At 31.8% G+C, this 20,483-nt stretch overlaps 1 non-coding gene across 1 annotated transcript; it reads right to left on the bottom strand.

Moving 5' to 3' along the window:
* Positions 1-615: 615 nt before the first annotated feature.
* Positions 616-718, bottom strand: LOC141503641 (U6 spliceosomal RNA). Its single transcript, XR_012472985.1, has one exon. It is a non-coding gene; the product is annotated as a U6 spliceosomal RNA (small nuclear RNA).
* Between the last annotated feature and the right edge of the window lie 19,765 nt (positions 719-20,483).

Below are 20,483 nucleotides of genomic sequence, written 5' to 3'. Positions count from 1 at the left end.
CCTTTCCATAAGGAGAAGGGCATAAGTAGGGGTGTCACACTTACAGAGTCAAAGGGAAGTTACATACAAACAATGTACACATAGGTGGGAGATGGTGGAGATGAACTGGACCAGTGTCTCTCCTCTCTTCTCCTTCTCTTCTCTTCTCCCTTGGAGACATCCCATTTCCTTCAGCATCTTCTGAATCTGTTCCAAAAAGTCCTCTCCAGCTCAGGTGACTAGTTGAGACCTTGTCTTCTGGTAGAGAAATTGCTTAACATCTTATTCAGATCAAAACACATTTCCATCACAAAACAATAAGATTCAGGAGCTTATTACAATTTACATTTTGCCTTATTGTCATATTGACACACATGCTTCACTTTTAACACAAACTTCCATTAGTATTTTACTACATGAGCAAACTCCCAATGAGAATGATCACATTGACTCAAGCTTGTAACACATATATTCAACAGTCATCTTTGTTCTAAGAGTACCCAGCACCTGGTTTAAAATAAAACAATTTTAACCTTTGTTCTCATTACAATAACCACTCAAGCATCCTTAACCAAAATGAATTTTTCCTCCAAATATTCCCATATTTTCCTTTTCCTGATATACTTACCTAAATCAAAAAATATGGAGCACTTCATGAATTTGCATGTCATTCTTGTGCAGGGACCATACTAATCTTCTCTGTATCATTCCAATTTTAGTTTATGTGCTGCTGAAGTGTTTTTCTTAATTTTCTTAATGAGTACCCAGAAGTATTGATGACTGTGGCTTTATACTAAAGTTTTAGATCTGGTCAGAGCTAGGCTACCTTCCTTTACATTTTTTTCATCAATTCCCTTGCTATTCTTGTCCTTTTTTTGCTCCAGATGAATTTTGGTACTATTTTTTTCTAGTTGTATAAAATAATTATCTGGTAGTTTGATTCATATGGCATTGAATAATTAATTTGGGTAGAATTGTAATATTACTATTACTAACCATTTTTCCAATTATTTAGATCTGGCTTTATTTGCATGGGAACTGCTTTATAATTGTGTTCATACAGTTTCTAGGTTTGTCTTGGGAGGTAGATTCCCAAGAATTATTTTTAATATTTTATTTATTTTCCAGTTATCTACAATAGTAATTTCTACCTATTATTTTTTTTTGCAAAGTTTGGAATTTTGCAATTCCCCCCCTACCTTTCCTTCCCCCTACCCAACCACACCACAGAAGGCAGTCTGATAATCTTTACATTGTTTCCATGCTATACATTGATCAAAATTGAATGTGTTGAGAGAAAAAACACATCCTTGAGGAAAAAAATAAATTATTGGAGATAACAAAATTATGTAGTGCATAAGATAACTTCTCTTTTTTTTAAAATTGAAACTAGTAGTCTTTGGTCTTTGCCTAAACTCCACAGTTATTTCTCTGGATACAGTGATAATCTCCTAAAAATTGTCCCTGATTATTGCAGTGACAGAATGAACAAGTCCATTAAGGTTAATCATCACCCCCATGTTGCTGTTAGGGTGTACAATATTCTTTTGGTTCTGCTCATCTTGCTCAGTATCAGTTCAAGTAAATCCTTCCAGGCAGCTCTGAATTCCCATCCCTCCTGGTTTCTAATAGTACAATAGTGTTCCATAATGTACATATACTACAATTTGTTCAGCCATTCCCCAATTGATGGACATTCACTCAATTTCCAATTCTTTTCCACCACAGAGATGCTATGAATATTTTTGTACAAAGTGATGTTTTTACCCTTTTTCGTGATCTCATCAGGGTATAGACCAGTAGTGGTTTTGCTGGATCAAAGGGTATGCACAAAGTGTATGCCCTTTTGGTGTAATTACAAATTGCTCTCCAGAAAGGTTGGATGAGTTCACAGCTTCACCAGCAATGCATTAGCATCCAAGATTTCCTACATCCCTTCCACCATTGATCATTGTCCTTTCTGGCAATATTGGCCAATCTGAGAGTTATGAGGTGGCCTTTGCATATCCTTTGACCATTTGCCAATTGGGGAATGGCTTTTTCTTTTGTAAATTTAACTCAGTTCTCTATATATTTTAGAAATGAGTCCTTTGTCAGAAATACTAGGTGTAAAAATTGTTTCCCAATTTACTACATTTCTTTTGCTCTTGTTACAGTGGTTTTGTTTGTGCAAAAACTTTCTAATTTAATGTAATCAAAATTATCTAGTTCATTTTTAACAATGTTCTCCATCTCTTCCTTGGTCAAAAACTGCTTCCCTTTCCAGAGGTCTTGAACGTAAACTATTCCTTGATTTCCTGGATTGCTTATAATATTAACTTTGATGTCTAAATTCTGCACCTATTTTGATCTTATCTTGATATAGGATGTGAAATATTGGTCTAAGCTAATCCAAGTTTCTGCCAAACTGACTTTCAATTTTCCAAATAGTTTTTTATTGAAGAGAGAGTTCTTATCCCAATAGCTGGACTCTTTGAGTTTATCAAACAGCAGAATACTATAATTCTTTCCTTCTGTCTCTTATGTACCTAGTCTATTCTATTGATTCACCACTCTATTCCTTAGCCAGTACCAGACAGTTTTGATGACTGATAATTTATAATATAATTTTAGATCTGGTAAGGTTAAGCCACCTTCTTTTATACTTCTTTCATTAAATCCCTTGATATTCTTGACTTTTTTGTTTTTATATGAATTTAGTTATAACTTTTTCTAGCTCATTAAATTCCCAATTTTTGAATGATTCTACAGTTATTTTGAATGGGATTTCTCTTTCTATCTTTTACTCTGGGGTTGTGTGTTGCTCATATTTAGAAATCCTGATGGTTTATATGGATTTATTTTGTATCCTATTACTTTGTTGAACTATTCAAACATTTTTTACCTCTTTCTGGAACATTAGTATCTGGGAGAGGCTAAGGGGAGGGGCTAGAGAAAGCAAAAATGGAACTCAATTTTAAAGGGAATTACAAAAATCCCTCAATTTTAGAGGAAAGGAAAAAATGCATTCCAAGCATGAGGGTGAGTTTTTATAAAACAAGGATCCAGGATATGAATTTTATGCATGTGGAGCAACAAGCTGGTGTTGATTGGAATTGCCTTTAGGTTTGAATTGCCAAACAATTGGTTGTGTTTTACTTTAGAGTCAAAAGAAGAACTAGGTGAGCAGGTTATGGTTGTACATGTACTTCAGGAATATTCCTTTGACAGCTTTAAGGTGGATAGGCTTAAAGAAAGGAATACCAAAGAGTTATGACATCAAGGACAAACATAGTTTAGAATGAATATAAATTGGTTTGTAACATTTTTCAGAGATGTACATTCTAGTTTCACCATATAAATCAGAGAGAAGCAAAGAAGACAATGTCAGGTTTACAGATAACTTGAAAAGAAACTAAATTAAACCAGATTCAGGCTCCTAATAAAAAAAAATGAAAAGACAACAAATAAATATCAAATGGAAGGAAAAAACTGTGCAGAAATAAAAAAGATTTCTGTATTAATGGCAGTGGCCCAGCTACATACAGATCTTCCAAAATATCATCCTAGAATGTGGAGGGCAGTGGCCTTGACCTTTTTTATTTTTATTTGTCCTTAATTCCTTTTGCATGCCAGTCTAAGTTAATACTCAGGTTAACAAATGTTTGAGAAATGATGTTTACTATTTGAGTTGACATTTCATGAGTGCAGACAGGCTCACAGATTATAATCCACAGCCACATCATAAGTAGCTGTGATCAAAAATCTCAATGACTAATCATCATCTATCCAAAAATGTTTCAGCTTGTTAGGAGTTGCCAGATCTTTCACTGAGCTAGCAAAGCCTTTGAGAATCAGGGACATCTCCATGACATTATGAATCAATAAAAGAACTTTTAAATACCATTCACTGATTCAGGTTAGTTTTAGTTTATATCTGACTCTTTAATTGATCATCGCTATAAATTTTCTGTACATTCTCTCTGTATATATATATATATACATCTCTCTATATATCATAGATCATATCTAACAATCTCTTGTCTATTTTTATCTCTGTAATCTCAATATATTTCTTTCATTTCTATCTATATATCTATCATGTTTAACAACTGTTTAGCACAATGCTTGAAACATAGAAGATACTTAATAAATGTAAATTGATCTATATATTTCTTTCATCAATTCATTAATCTCTAAATCTCTCTATTGTATTTTTCTTCTTTTCTGTATTTCTCAATTTCTCCATTATCTATCTATGTATTCATTATCTCTATCTATCAATCCTGGTCTATTCATCTAACCATCTAGTTATATATCTGTCTCTAACTTCATAGCACTACCAATATATCCCTATAATCTCTGTCTATCAGCATCTCTATAATTTCTAAATATTTCCAATCATCTCTTTACTTACATATCTATCATCTCTACATCTTGATCATCTCTCTATTAATATACCACAATAAGATATTTGTTTTGATGTGTTTTTATCTTTAGAGATATCTGTACTTTTATATGTCTATTTCTCCTTTAATATGGAAATTCATTCATCTATGTCTCATCTATCTACCTTCCTTCTCCATCAATCTACACCTCTTTCTGTCTACATATCTCTATCTAAATATCACTATCATTTCTCTAATACCATATTTCTGTAAACTCTATCTATATCATTGTAATCTCTGTCAGAATATCTCCATAATTATTATATATCTCTACCACCTACATAGCTATCACTTTGCAACTCTACCATTTCTATCAATATAACTGGCTCTAAAAGTTCCTATCTTTAGCTACCAATATGTTTCATTCTACAAATCTCTATTTCTCTCTTATCATCTGTCTGTCTGTCCTTTTCTTTCTCTCTGTCAATATATCTATCTATTAGTGATGGGAGGGTGTAGGAGAGAACCTGAAAAGACCCACAAAGAAAAATCTGTGTCAGTGTTGTTTTCTTTCCTTTGAAAGACTCATGGAAAGACTTTAATAGGTTTCTCTATAGTGTATATTGAATTTCAGTGATGACTATATATCAATGGCTTTTAACATTGATGGTCTCGTTCTCCCATAACCAAATAGTAGCAAGCTCTCCCAGCATGTTTTAATTTCCTCTCAAACTTGAAATTAGCAGAGAACTTAATATCCAAATTGTCCTGTGACAAAACAGAGCAATTATAAACCTATAGAGACATTGAGTGAGAACATAAGTATGATGTGCAACTGCATTTCAGCAAAGAAAAACAAACTTCCAGATAAAAATAATACCTTGTATAATATATCTCTGCACATTTTCTAGACATTAAACATATTATCACCTTAATTCTTTATGTAAGATAATAGTGTCAGTCAATAACAAGCAGTCAGTTTCCCCACTCAAATCATTTAAAATATATTCCTTTTTTCTTGTGACGTCTATTCCAAATCAGTATAAAACTGTATCTAAATCCCTAGATTAATATTATAATTATAGAGATAGGTTCCTAGGTGGATGATATTTCAGTCTTGCATATTTAAAAAGTATTAAATCCCCTTCTTTATTTTGTGCAAAGGATCATCCCTCTAATGATCTCTCTGATTCCTTGGTTTTTTCACTCTTCCAACTCTGCTACATACCTTAAATCCTCACTTGCAGATTTATAACTGCCTTATAATTTGATCCATTCTTATATGATATAGGGATATAAAAAGCACCCCTGCATACACAGACATGCATGCAATTCTCTGAATCTTTGTTAAGTGAATATTGCTTTAATCATAGAATTGTAGAATATCCTGGAAGTCCTTGGCAGGCAATATGGTGAAATGGAAAGAACATGAAATCTGAATTCAGTGAAGTGGCATGACTTGGTACTAATTAATTGCATGATCTTTGACATATCATTTACCTTTTTAACTTTTCTGTTTTATCTATTAAAATGTCATAGTTGAACTAAATATCCTGTGAGGTTCTTTGCAATTTTACATCTATATTTTTATGATACTATAAAGTATCATCTCTGTGCAGAAAACTTTCACATATATGTCCTTAACCATGTTCTCTTTTCAGCTCCTGCCTGTCTTTTCCAATTGCTGAATTACATGTTTATTTTCTTCCTGATTCCCTCCCTAACTAGATATCACAATAAAGAGGTTTGTCATCCTTCTCCCTAAATTGACTCTTTTCTTGCTGAATTTCCTATTTCTATTAAGAACCCCATAATTTTCTTGATCACTCAGACTCAAAACAGTTATTTTTATATGTCCTCAAGTACCTTATATTCAAATAATTGAAACAATAGAGGAATATGTAAATAATAAGGTACATACAAATCATGAAGAATGAACCCAGGGAAGCTTGAACACAGATAGAAGTAGGGAAAGCATTCTAGGTATGGAGGAAACCATGAAAAAACACCACTTTTTTAGATGGAATATCATATATTTGCAGAAGCCATTATACCTATATGATAGAATTCATGGAGAGGAATATATATATATGGGAAAGATGTAAATGCCAAGTAGTGGGCTTCTATAATAACTCCTAGAGGTGATAGAGATTGAGTGTTTGTGTGTGTGTGTGTGTGTGTGTGTGTGTGTGTGTGTGAGAGAGAGAGAGAGAGAGAGAGAGAGAGAGAGAGAGAGAGATGGATCATTAGATCTGTGGTTTAGGAAAATAATTTTAATTTTGGGACTTGAGCAGAAGATGTATTGGAGTGAAGGGGTTCTTGAAGAACAGAAACCAATTAGAAGACTATTGAAATAATAATGAAGATCTAAATAAGAATGATCACTTCCAGGGCAAAGAAGTGAACACATGCAAAATATGTTGTAAAGGTAGAAACCAGAAATAATAACACATCATAAAGAAGAGTTGAAGGATGAATAGCAGACTGGATGAATGGAAAAAGAGTGATTAGTTCAATTTTCAGTGTATTGAAATTGAGATGCCTATGTGGCATATAATTTGAAATATTGAAAAGACAGTTGTGAAACTGGAGATCAGGAGAAAGATTAGAGCTAGTTATTTAGAGATGGTAATCATCTTCCTAGAAATATTAATTTAATCTGATTGGAGCTGAGAAATTTATTCCTCTCATGATAGAGGGAGAAGAGAAAAGATCCCAAAGCATAGATCTTAGTAGGAGAAATGAAACTAGGAAGAGAACAAGGAGGGAACAGTATCATGAAAACCTAGGAAAGAGAGTATCTTGAAAAAGAATATCTACAATGTCAAAGACATAAGGGAGTTCAAAAAGGAAGAGGAATGAGAAGAAGGCATTAAATATGGCAATGAAGAGATTACTTGTATCTTTGGAAAGAGGTTTAAATTTAACAATGAGGCCAATGGCCACATTTGTTTTAGAAGTGATATAGCAAGAAAAGGTAGGAAAGGTATTCAGTATGGACAGTTTTCTAAGGAGTTTGGCCAAAAAGGTAAAGAGTCATATAGGAAGACAGTTTGGAGATTGCAAGGGTAAAGAAGAATGATTTTTTTTGTCTTAACACTAAGGAAGTCATGGGTATATTTCTAAGCAGCAGAGAAAGAGCCATAAGATTGGGATATATTTAATATTAGAGTGTGAGGATAATAATGTGAGCTATTTCCTCAAGAAAATGGGAGAGTAAGGGATTAAGGGTGAATGAGATTTGCCTTAAGAAAAAGAATATTTTGAATCTTATGAACTTGCTATTTAAACTTTTCAGACAGAAAATCTGGGAATCTGTTATAGTATAAATTGAGTAATCACTTTAGAATTAAGTTTACATTCTCTTGTTTGACATCATAGTTGAGAGTTCAATGAAGAGAATTCAATTCTACTCACCTCAAGATGATTTTTCACATGTAGAAAAATTTGTGAAACTGATTACTAAGCAAAAATATTTAATGGCTTTCATTTTTCATTAACATCAGAAAAACTTTCTTCAAAGAATTTGACTATAGAATAATCTATCCTATATAAAATAAATACCATAAATAATACATACTTAAATACATACTTAGATTATAGAATATATACAGGTTGGATCACTGTAGCCAGAATTCAAGTCTATCAACCTTCAAATATATTTAGCAGTTAGATGAAGGTGTGTGTTCATCCTTTCTCAACCAAAATTAATACAAGGTTGAACCTGGCAGAAAAAACCCAACAGAACTGTAAATTAAAAATGTCTTTAATATAAAATAAAATAGGTTTGTAAATGACAATATGGAATAAAGATAGTGAAAGGGACACTTAAAATTGTTCCATAAATTTTCTTGCATTTTCATATAATATGTTTATAAATAGATCAAAATTTCAAAGCATTGTGGAAAAAGTGTTAGATTTATTGTCAGAGGATTCAAATTCAATTCTAGGTTCTACCACTTCTTATCTATGTTGCCTTGAGGAAGCCAGTTTTTGACTCTGGACCTCAGTAGGTTAAACTATAAAATGAAAAGTTGGATTTGAAGATCTCTTTTAGCCTTAAATTTGTGTTCCTGTACCAAGTGCATTGAACAACAAAGGGCCTTCTTGAAAAGACAAATTTAGGTTTAGTATAAAGAAAAACCTTCTAATAAATTAGTAGAGTTAGCTATCCAAAAGAAGATATAACCTCAGGAACAAAGTGAGTTTCCTATCACTGGATACTTTCGAACAAAGTATGGATAATCATTTCTTGGATGTTGGAGCAGAAATTATTTTTCAAGTGTAACTTCAGCTGCATGACTCCTAAGGTTCCCTTCTAATTTTTAAATGCTATGTTTCTATGATACTGAGAAGAGCCCAATATTCCAATCTTATCAGGACAATATTCTTTTCTATATTAATCCTTTCCTCTTTTCTCTACTGTATTAGATGCTAAAGCTTATTGAAAGAGGACATGATCTCATGTAATTTTCTTAGCATATGCTAATATTTCACTATAAACTGAGATCTACTTATAGGCTTTACTTAATAGAGGTTTCTATGGATATCACTCTTGAAAGTGGTACTTGAATACTCTCAGAAATGTTTAATTCAGCTGCCTAGGACATCTTTAGCAAGTGTAGATTAAAAGCATTTTGTTAAGCTTCATTGCTAAACTCGATGTAAATTAGCACTTGTTTATAATTTATAAGTTATGAATATATAACCTTAACCTTTTAGTATTACCCACATGGTTCATAAAAGTGCTTGATAAAAATGTGGGAAATACATAATATGGTTGTTATCTAAATTTATAGACTGTGAAACTCAGAGGACTTTCAAAAAAGGCATTAGCTTTCATAAATTATACTTGTAATGAAATGTCATTGTGTATTTGGAAACTCCATTTAATAAATCACCATATGCCAAAAATGAATTCTTTCTTTGTGGATCTAGGGGATCTCTAGTATTAAAATAATACAATTTACATTTCTTTTTTATATCAAGCTTTATTCCTTTTTTAAGACATCTGAATTATCCCATAAAGAATACATAAAGCATTTTCTTCCTTTCTATGTGTCAACCTGAATTAGGCCCCTGAAACTTGGAACTAACTCTTTTACCTGTAGACAGTTTTCTTTGTAATACAATTTCCTGCTGGTCTTCTGTAATGTTCATTTTTGTAAAACTCCTCCCTATGAAATGACACAATACCTTGACCTTCTTAAACTTGACATGTCTCCACTAACCCTACAATCTAGCACACTGACCTACTTATTCTTCACACACAACACTTCATCTCCTCTCTCTATGTCTTTTATAGGTTTTATGGGTTGTTCTCCAGGTCTGGAGTGTTATCCTTTCTCACCTCTACCTCTTTAACTTCCTTGGATTTCTTCAAAATTTGACTCAAATGCCATCTCCTACAGGGGTGTTAGTGTTTGACTTGAAGGACACTAAGATTAGGAAGATTATTTCATCTAGGACAAAATATGGTTCCTTGGAAGTGTAAGCATTTGACTTCATGAAAATAAAGATTTTGGGGCAAGGGAGGGTTTGGGTTATTTCACTATTTTAGATGGGTATGATGGAAACATCAGGGCCATGATTCTGGAAGTAAACATTCTGTGTTCCCATACCACATGGGTGAAAGAAACACTTTCCAATGTGAACTTAGTCAAAATAGGATGTGTTTCAAACTAACGAACTGTGATACTATCCCTCTCTTTTTCAGTGGCATCCAAGGGATTAAAGATCCTGATCATCCCACCCAATAGACATTCGGAACTGAGTTGAGTGAGGTGAAGAATTATCTTCCTCTCTTCATATTTTAGGTCCTGTGACACTAAGATATAGTATTAAAATGTTGTCCCATTTTATTTGTTCTTTACCATTCAAGACATTGATGGGGGGGGGCTCCTAGACCTAGATTTAAAGTTATAGTGACTTAGGAGGCAGAATTCCAGGTCATATGTTGCTGACAGCCTATTAGGCAAACACAGAGAAGCCAGGGAATCTGGGTTCAAATTCTGATACTACCCATGTGATTTTGAACAACATCATTTCAAATTTTCTGGGCTTTAGTTACTCATTTATAAAATGAGAAGACTGAACTGGATGATCTCTTAGGTTCTTTCTGGGACTAAATCCATGATCCTATGACCCCAGAAAAATTCAACTAGGCACTTTAAAAATATTTATACTGTGCAAAGGACTGTAATACTTGAAGTTACAGAAAGAATGAAACATAGCTTCTGCCTCAAGGAGCTTATCTTTTACTGGGAACATTCATAGATGAAGATAAGAAAATGCCAAGTATACATGATGAAATTTTAATAATAAATAAATATCAAAATAATAAAAGTCCGAATTAGAGATTGTCATTTGAACTGAGGCCATGGTTCTCTCTTGGGAATTCTTGAGAGAGGTTTAAGGCTTCTTAAGAAGGAACCTGTTTTGTGACACCTGCATGCCTTAAATCAGAGGAAGTATAAAGAAACCACTATGGAAAGACTGTGTAAAGGTATATATACCTTTTCCCCTCAGAACTGGAAAAGAAATATGGTAATTCCAAGTATTCTGGCTTTGTCAGAATTACCAGTTCACTTACCATTTTCTAAGTCAGGACATGATTCCAGAGGGATTTTTTCTTTCTAATTAGATATTGCAAGAAATGACTTGCTCAGGATCATATAATTATGGTAGATTCAAGGAGAAAAACATGTTGCACATTAAAAGAAACTTTTTTTTCCAGGTCAACAAACTCCCACATTCTTTGGTTCAATTATTTAACTAACTATAAAGCAAATAAATTTAATATTTCCATATTTCTCCATCTTTTTTTTCAGATTATTGAGGAAGAATTTGCCAAATATCATGAGAAAATGAAGATACATTGCAAGACAATTATATTACTTATCAGTCTAATTTATTCAGGAAATAATATTAAAATTAGTTTAGTTAGAAATATTAAAAGTAACAATAAATTAGAAATAATTTTAAAATTAGTTTTGTTAGAAAGTTAGCTTTGAACTATTTTAAAAATCTTTTCAATTTAAATTTATACTGATAGCTTATTTATATGCCACCTTCATTTATCATTCTCTTTACCCTATACATACTTACTTTCCCTAAGAAAAATGATACAAATGAATAGAAATAATTTAATAATATAAAGAACTGATCCTATAGAAAATTAACTCAACTCAAAATATTCCACCTCTGGAAAATAGGGGAAGATATGTATTTTCATATTTCTCTTTTTGAAACCAAGCTTGGTTATTATAATTGCACAAAATTTAATCTCAGCTGTTATTATTTTTGGTTTATATTGTCATGAACTTTGTGTATATTATTTTTCTGATTTTTATTACTTCACTGTATATCAGTTTATATGTCTTTCCATGCTTCTCCATAATCTTCATATAGACTGTTTATATAGTCTTCATATACTCTTTTTCTTTTTTTGTGGAGTAACAAGGTTAAGTGACTTGCCTGTTTTCACAGCTAGTAAGTATCAAGTGTCTGAGGCTGAATTTGAACTCAAGTCCTCCTGACTTCAAGATCAATACCTATTCACTACAATACTATCTCATTTCATTACTGTAATATGCTATATTTATCCATTTCCCCAATCACAGGGCAGCTACTTTGTTTCTAAATCTATGCTACTACAAAAAAGTTATGCTGCATATAGTATGAAAAATTTAACTTGTTTTATAAGTTTTTGGAACATCAAATACAGAAGTATTCTTTTTATGATTAACTCCCTTAAGTAACAGAGGGATCTCTGAGTCAAAGTTGTGAAAATTTTAAACACTTCTTTAGCATAATTCCATATTGCTTTTCAGAAAGATTGCACCAATTCACATCTCAATTAAGACTACATTAGTATGCCTACTTTTTTGATATTGACTTCCTACTTTTTGTCATCTGCCAATTTTCTGCGTGAGTGAGGTAAATCCAGAGTTGTTTGATCAGCATTTTTCTTATTAATAGCTTCATATGCTCGTCAGCAGTTTTCAATTCTTCTTTTCATGAATTGTTTATTCATATTCTTTAAACAATCCAGCTTTTGTTGTCATATATTTATGTTAAATTATTTCTCAGGCCCTTGTTTCAGATATATGACGGGAATATGTTTTTCCCAGTTGCTTGCTTCTCTTCTTAAATGAGTCAATAAAAGTTTTTTGATTTCATGTAATCAAAATGAACTTCTTACATTTTTCTGTTTGTCTCTCTCCCTTATTTGGTTCAGAATTATTACTTTTATTCATAGTTGTTAAAGTTTCATGTTATTTCTTTTAAATTTTGTAGATTATGAATTTTAATATTCAGATAGGTATTCATTTGAGGTTTTTCATTGTACATGATATAAAAAGTTAATTTAAACATAAATTAAGCTAAATTGCTTTCCATCTTTCCCAGTAATTTATGTCAAAGAGGGAATTCTTCTTTCAAGTAATTCATGTGCTAAGATTCAATGAAAACTATGTTATTGCATTTAATTGTTTTTGATTCTTCCTAGTTCCACTGATTTAGTTCTATTTTTAATGATGCCAAAAAATTTTGATTATTATGGTCTTGTTATATTGTATGAGATCTAGAAATGCAATTTCCCACTGCATCTTTACTTTTTTCATCATTTCCCTTAAGATGATAGATATTTTGTTTCTTTAAATGAACTTTGTTATTATTCTGTCTAGTTCTATTAACTATCTATCCTCTTGGTAGATTGATGACATAGTACTAAATTGATTTATGTAGTATAATACTATTCTATTATATTAGCACCTAACCCATGAGTATTGAATATTTTTACAGTCACTAAAGTTATTCTTTATTTCTTTAAGTAATCTATATAATTTTACCAATAGAGGATTTCAGTGTGTTTTGATGGATTAATTTCCACATATTTTATGAATTTCATCATTACTAAAAAAAAGGAATTCCCTCTCATTTTTTAATGTAACTGGATTTTTATTGCTATATAAAAATGTGGTTGATTTTTTTAGATGAAATTATTCATTGTCTCTCTATTTACTCTATTATGAAGGCATTCTGGGCTAACAGTGACTCAGTGGATAGAGTACAGAATCAGGAAGGCTAATCTTTGTCAAATCCTTGCTTGGTTGTATGAACCAGGCAAGCTCTTTATACTCTCTCAATCTTAGTTGCCTCATCTGTCAAATGTGGAGTTGGATTAAAAGACCTTCAAAACCCTTTTAAACTCTAAATCTATGATTCTATTGCACAGCATTCGATTTAGAATCAGACCTGATCTCTGAGATTTACTAACTTCTTAACTATTATTATTTTTTACCAGTTTTATCGAAGGGTAAAAGGAGTATATAGTATTAGGCCAAAAATAGCAGAGTTGTTGTGAATGGCAATTGAAGCAATATTGCAAAATTCTTATTAAAATCCTTACCTGATAGCTAATAATTATTTCAGGTAATTGGGTTTATTAGAGAAGGAGCCAGGATGGTGAAGTCTAGGAAGCATTTAAATAAAATTCTAATAATATTCATCTTCAAAAAATTTTAAAATAACACAAATCAAATTCAAATAGGACAAATCAAAATCTGGAATATTACAACCTAGAAAAGGTTGGAATAATTTTTTTTTTCAGCACAAGAGAAGATGCCTGTTACACTGAGGTGATGTGAGTTGACTGGAAATGTAGTTGGTAGCAATATCAGCTAAAGTTTTGGAAGCAGCAGAAATTTTTGGAACATTTTTTTAAGAAAAGGTAAAATTATCAAACAACTTAGCAGAAAGAGTTCTGGTACTGGGCATAGGTCTCAATGCTATTTGGCAGCTCTGTGGTCTTACCCCATACCTAGTCAGAGTTCTGAGTGGTGAGGACAACTTTTGGTTTCAAGGAGGGGGCTCCCTGATTGCAGTATCTGGAGGCAGAGAGAGCAAGGGTCCTAGTTCTATGTTACAGTAGGGAGGAGAGAAATACTAGCAAATGCTTACTATAAAAAGGGAGCAGATCTCCTCCCAGACCTCAGACAAGAAGAGAGGTTACTATACCTCTTCCCAAATCACCCCACCATGGAAGCACTAAAAAGTTAGACTCCTAGAAATAGCTGTGAAAATAGCTACGTGAAAATCAAAAAAGCAAAAACTAGGACCAGTGAATTCTCCTCAACCTCCACAGGTAAGTATAGCCAGACTCTAACAGAATTCAAATTTAAAAAAATGGATTAGAACGATAAGCAGATGATGAAAAAAAAAACAACCACCCCCAAAAAAAAACTATGATGAAAGAGATCAAAAAGACAAATTCAGAAAAAAAGACAGATACAAAATATCTACAGGCAAAGCCTCAAAGAAAAATGTAGATCTTACACTAGCCTAAAAAGAAGTACTTAGAAGAGCTGAGCAAGAAATTTTAAAAAGAGCAAAAAATGATTTTTAGAAATCTAATAAGAGAGTGGAAAATAGGAAAAGAAATGACAGCAAAGAAGAAAAATATTATATGAAAATTAATACCTTAATATCAATAAAAATACAAAAAAATGTAGAAAACAAGACCTTAAACAATAGAATTGACCAAATAATTAATGTGGTACAAAATTTCACTGATGAATATAACTCCTTAGAAATTGGAACTAAGATATACAGTGCCATGTTTACAAAGTGATTAAGAAACTATCTGAAGCCCTCCTAAATTCCCCTCCAAACAACTAGAAAACCCTATCAGAATTGATCTAGGAGAAGGAAGGCAGCTCACTAACTTGGAAGAAAAGCTCTGTCTCAAAGGAGTCAGAGGGGAGTGAGGTTCAAGAGCAGTAAACAGCAGGGGACTGCAGCATGTCTCTAAGCCTGGGGAAAAATCATCAATGACGTCTTGCCATCCTTCCAGTCAACAACTCTCTAGGCAAGTGAGAAATCTGTGCAGAACAACTAGGCCCCATCACAGTGACCCTATCCCCAGCACAAGCCACCAGCAGGATTTTGATCCCATTTATATTCTTGATCATTGTAGTACTGAATTTGATGATTACCAATTAGTGTTCAGTCATTAATCCTACCCCCTAATAGTTCGTGTGATAATTTGACTTTTTTGTGTAATGTGATCCCAGCTTCCATTCCAGTGTTTTTGTTCTCCACGTGGGAGAGGAATTTCTGAGACTACAAATGTCCAAAAAAGTTAAACCTTTATTTCACAATTTTGATAAAAAATAATAGAAAAAAAACCATTGTCTCACTGAAGGAAAAATGCTAGAATTACCCACTGAATTCAACATTACCAGAATAACAGATTATGTTACCCCGATTTAGCATGACTGTTATAATGGACAAATAATTTATAAGAATGCAATTGGATCTAATTGGTTGGAATACATTAGTAACAAAGCTGTTTTTTTAAAGGAGTAAATTTGATAAGAATCCTTAATATGTGAATTGATCACCATATATTACTTCCAGTTAGAGAGAAATTTCCTTTTCTTCTAGGAAAAAAGACAATTTTATTTTAAATCTCCATCATTAGCATATTTATATAATAGATGTAAGGAGAAAGTAGAGAGGTACTGTACTGAGATGATTATTGTGCCTTAGAGCACATTTTGAAACAAATAACCCATGCTCCACAGAAGCACGGGTGACTCTTAAAAAACAAACAATGGCATTCTCTTAAATTTCTGTTTTATATGTTTACAAATGTTTACCACTTGGTTCAGATCAATATGCCTACCAGAAACCAATTTACTTGATTAAAAAAAAGTCTTTAAATCTAATGAGAATAGCATTGTTTACTAATTGAAGTACAGTCTGTTTTTGTGGAAACCCATAAAGGTTATCTAAGTATCATTTACTCCCTTGGGGCTATTACCAGTGTGATCAGAACTCAGTGTGCAACATTTATATTTGCATTAAGAATTGTTTTATACAAATTAAAATGCCAATGTTATCTTCTTTTAAATTATCTAGAAAGAAGAAAATAATTTAGCAGAACTTTTATTTTATTCTAGTAGAACTTCCTTGTTTTGCATTTTGTATGGAGGTTAGATGTTGTACTTTATTAAGGAAAAGGACTAATAAGGGAGAAATAAAATGGGATTTAGAGTCAGAAGTCTAGGATTTAAATCTGAGGTTTGTGACTTCTCTAAAAAAAGAAAAAAATTAAGGAGAATGTGATGGCTATCTTTGATTTTTTTTTTTATTTTCTCAAATGGAAGAAGGCATAGAGTCTATTTAGCTCCAGAGGGAAGAATGAGACCTAAGTGTAATTTATAAAAAAAGAAAGGAAGGGGCAAAAAACCCTTCCTAACAATTAGAGCTATTCAACTCTGGAGTGGGCTTCCTCTGTGGGTAGGTGGGTTCCCCTATATAAGACTCTTCAAAGAAAGGTTAGAGGACCCCTCATGGGGATGATCTGAATCTCTTTTTCAGGAGTTGGTTGAATATAATGTCTCTAACTCTGAGTTTCTATGACTCTTTGAAAAATGTATGAGAATGCAAGAAAAATTTTATGTGTATCTTCTTTGCTACAAGATGGTTGCAGTGTCAATAAATACTTGCATATGTATGTATCTATGTACTATAAGTAAATAAATATATGTATGTATATTTAATAAAGTGTTAAATTTCATGATAGCTTAAAAGTGTCGATTCTTTATTTCTGTCTGAGTAGATATAGATTGAACATTGAAGAAAATATCTATATCTATTTTCTTGGTGTAGATATACATGCCTTTTATAAATAACTAAAACATCATAGGATCATAGATTTAGATCTAAAGGGAACTTTGAGCCATTTAATTAAATGGTCTCATTTTAAAAATTAAGGCAGAAAATAAGTGTTTGAGGCAAGATTTGAACCCTGGTCTTCCTGACTCTAAAAAAAAAACATATTCACTATACCAAGTTGCTAGAATTTGCTTACTTTATTTAGTTTTTGAAAATTGCTTATGAAATATGGCTATATGGATACTTTGGCAACATAGCATATTAATATTTATAGAGATATTTTATCATAGAAATAGTCTTCATTGGGATTTGAATGTGAAAGTGACAAAAATAGGATTTTTAAAATTGCATTCATATGAATTGAAATTTTTGAACGAGAAAAATTTGATGTTTTTAGAATCCATAATGTTGTTTATGTAACTTTTAGGCTTCTAGTTTTTCTTGTACTGTGAATTTGGGGAAAAACTATCAGAAGCTGCTAAAAAAGTAGCTTCTCTTTTAATGTGGATTCTATTAGATTATGAATTGGGCTGTTGAAAAATGAGGTTTAAAATATTTGAAAACTTCTATAACACACTAGTTTTGGGGGAAAAGGTATCAAAGACTTAAAACACTAAAATAATGAAATTTGAGAATCTAGGTCACTTACAGTCAAAGTAGGGAAACTTACAGGGTGGCTTATGATATCTGATACTATTTCTCTTTTGCTTATGAAATTTATGAAATTATACCTGCTAATGAATAGTATGTATTGAAATTATATCTTTGAGTCAACTCACTAACAATAGTACTTAGCTTCAAAAATTTTAGTTTTGCCTCATGGTTAATAGATAGTATAGATTTGAGGCTTATAGCATTTTTTTCTGGAATTTTGAGTCAACAATTATGTATGTGTGAAATTACTAAATATATTTATTCTTAGTTTATAAATGGAAGATAAATAAGATGCCATTATATTGTTCATTTAAGTTGCTACTGCAGTAGGAGATTAATTTTGTTTGAGGTAAAAATTTCTTGGGACTATAAATTGATATTGTTTTGAGTCTTGATTAGAGGTATGAATATCAGAATTGTCATTAAGCCAGTAGTTCACCATTCAAGAGGAATGACATGTGCTTACCAAAGGGAACATTCTGTGATCTGCTACAGTTAAATGAATGTGCGTAGAAAAATTGAGGGAACAACCTCTGGACTTCCCATTTGTCCTGTTTCTTTTTTGAACAGGAAATTTTTCCCCTGGCAAATTTTGAGTTGGGCTCTGACACCTTGAGAATAATGTTAAACTCTGCTGACTGGTTGCTGACTATGACACTTACCTTGAATCAAACAAAGCTTTGGGAATTTTCTCTTGTTATGGCTTATATCACGTCAATCTGGGCCCTTGAAGGGAGAGACTTGATATTATCATAACTATTTCCTTCCTTTTTCCATTCATGACAAATTTCTATAATGAGGGAAGGTGAAATGTAGAAGTTATATCATTCTAATACTATATTCATTAATAGTATGATAAAATATATTAATTACTAAATAGGACACAGATTTGAAAAAAAAACACCTTTTATTTTTTAGTTGATTTTCTTATTAACTTCACACTCTAAGCAACAAAATAAATAAGTTCTTAGGCTTGCCTTCTTGCTAATAGCTATATTAGCATGTATAAGATTAAGTCCTTGAAGTATCTTATTCTTTCAGGATGATATAAGGATTATTTTATATATAATATATATATATATATATATATATATAAGAAAAGAAAATAAGAAAAAAGATCTAAAAGATTTTGCTTAAATTAATGGAGTAGTAAACTTTGAAAAAGCACAACTAGACTGTTTTCTCTAAAAATTAGAATACACACAGACACTTGTATTATAAATAGGTATATATAATATACATATACATATTATATATGATTAGAAAAATATAATAATCAATCTATGAGTACGCTTATAAGTTCTTAAAAGTGAAATAGGTATTTTGCATACAAAATTATATTAATAATTATATAGAATTTTAAATCTTTTTTTTTTACTTTGGAGTAGAAATTCTCATTTTACAAGTGAGACACTTACAAATATTTTTTTTAATTTCTTCATTCAGATTCCTGATGGCATTGTCATATCAGCTGAAAGTTTGGGTAAAGAGAAAGAGCAAGTGTATGTAAGAACTGAAATTCTCTTAGGTTTCAGATGAATTATGGGTTCTGAATTTTTTTATACCTTTTTTGTTGATTAGAGCTAGATTATCAATGTCTGAGTTAGTTTTTAACCACATTGACTAGTTAATGGAAAGGAAAATTTTGTTGTACTAAAGCAAGTTGTACTAATTTGGACTGAGTCTTGTTATTGGCAGATTTTAGTAGAATTACCAAGGAACATCTGCAAATGATATGGTACAAGAGAAACAAGAAATCCTCTGAAGGATTCCACTTCAGAACTGTCCTGAAAAAAAAAAGTCTATTCCAGAATGTCTAAGGAAAGATGTTTCCAGACAATTTCTTGGGGCTCAAAATGAAATGTGCTGGTTAAATAGACTTTGTGGGTAAGTTACTAGAAGAGATTTGTTTTTATTTAATATTGATGATCATTATTGTATTACTTTGACTTTTTGTTTCATTTGTGTTTGCCTGGAAGAGAAGTATGCCCTATTCCTTTTTATTTATTTTTTTTTCAGGATGAGGTCCATTCCTCCAACTTTTTGGTAAACTGAAAATTTTCTGTTTATATTAATCTCATGAGTACAAAATTTAGTTTATGTAATGATGATAACTTTTTTTAACATTCCTCATGTGGAAAACAAAGGAAAGTTTTGAAGCTACTCAAGTTTATTTGGGTATTTCCTCAGTTAAGTGCATAAGAGAAAATTTCTCTGACATTTCTTGGTTACCTTGGTGATATGTAAATCTTCCCTTTCAAATTAGTTCGTGGTGAGTCCTTTAGTTATTTAATTTGGAACCTGACAGTTTATATTTACAGTCTGATGAACAGATTTGTCACTTTAAGGGATATATATGGGATTATAACTTTATTTAACTAAGTTTGTTCAACTTTTATGACACTGAAAGAAATTTGGAATTATAAATTTTCTAATAACCCTGGCCACAGAACACATTTTATTTTAGTAATTTTAAACTCCTGATTTATAGCCTTTAATGCCAACTCAAATTGATTATACACTAGCAAGAGAGATTAGAATGATGCAGTTGAGAATAGATCTGTTTGTTGAGCTGTACCATGAGTACGGTTAGTACCAGCAGAGGATATTGTGTAAAAATAGTAGTTTTTCAACATTCATTTTTTGCTAAGATTTTTGAGTTCCACATTTTTCTGTCCCCTCTCTTTGTTCTACTCTCTCCTTGAAAACTGGTAATAGGTTATTCATACATAATGATGATCAACATATTTCCATATTAGTCATGTTGTGAAAGAAGAATCAGAACAAAAGGGAAAGAAA

The sequence above is a fragment of the Macrotis lagotis genome, chromosome X (assembly GCF_037893015.1).
Source record: "Macrotis lagotis isolate mMagLag1 chromosome X, bilby.v1.9.chrom.fasta, whole genome shotgun sequence".
In the NCBI taxonomy this organism is placed as follows: Eukaryota; Metazoa; Chordata; class Mammalia; order Peramelemorphia; family Peramelidae; genus Macrotis; species Macrotis lagotis.
This window is presented reverse-complemented; position numbering and strand designations above follow the sequence as displayed.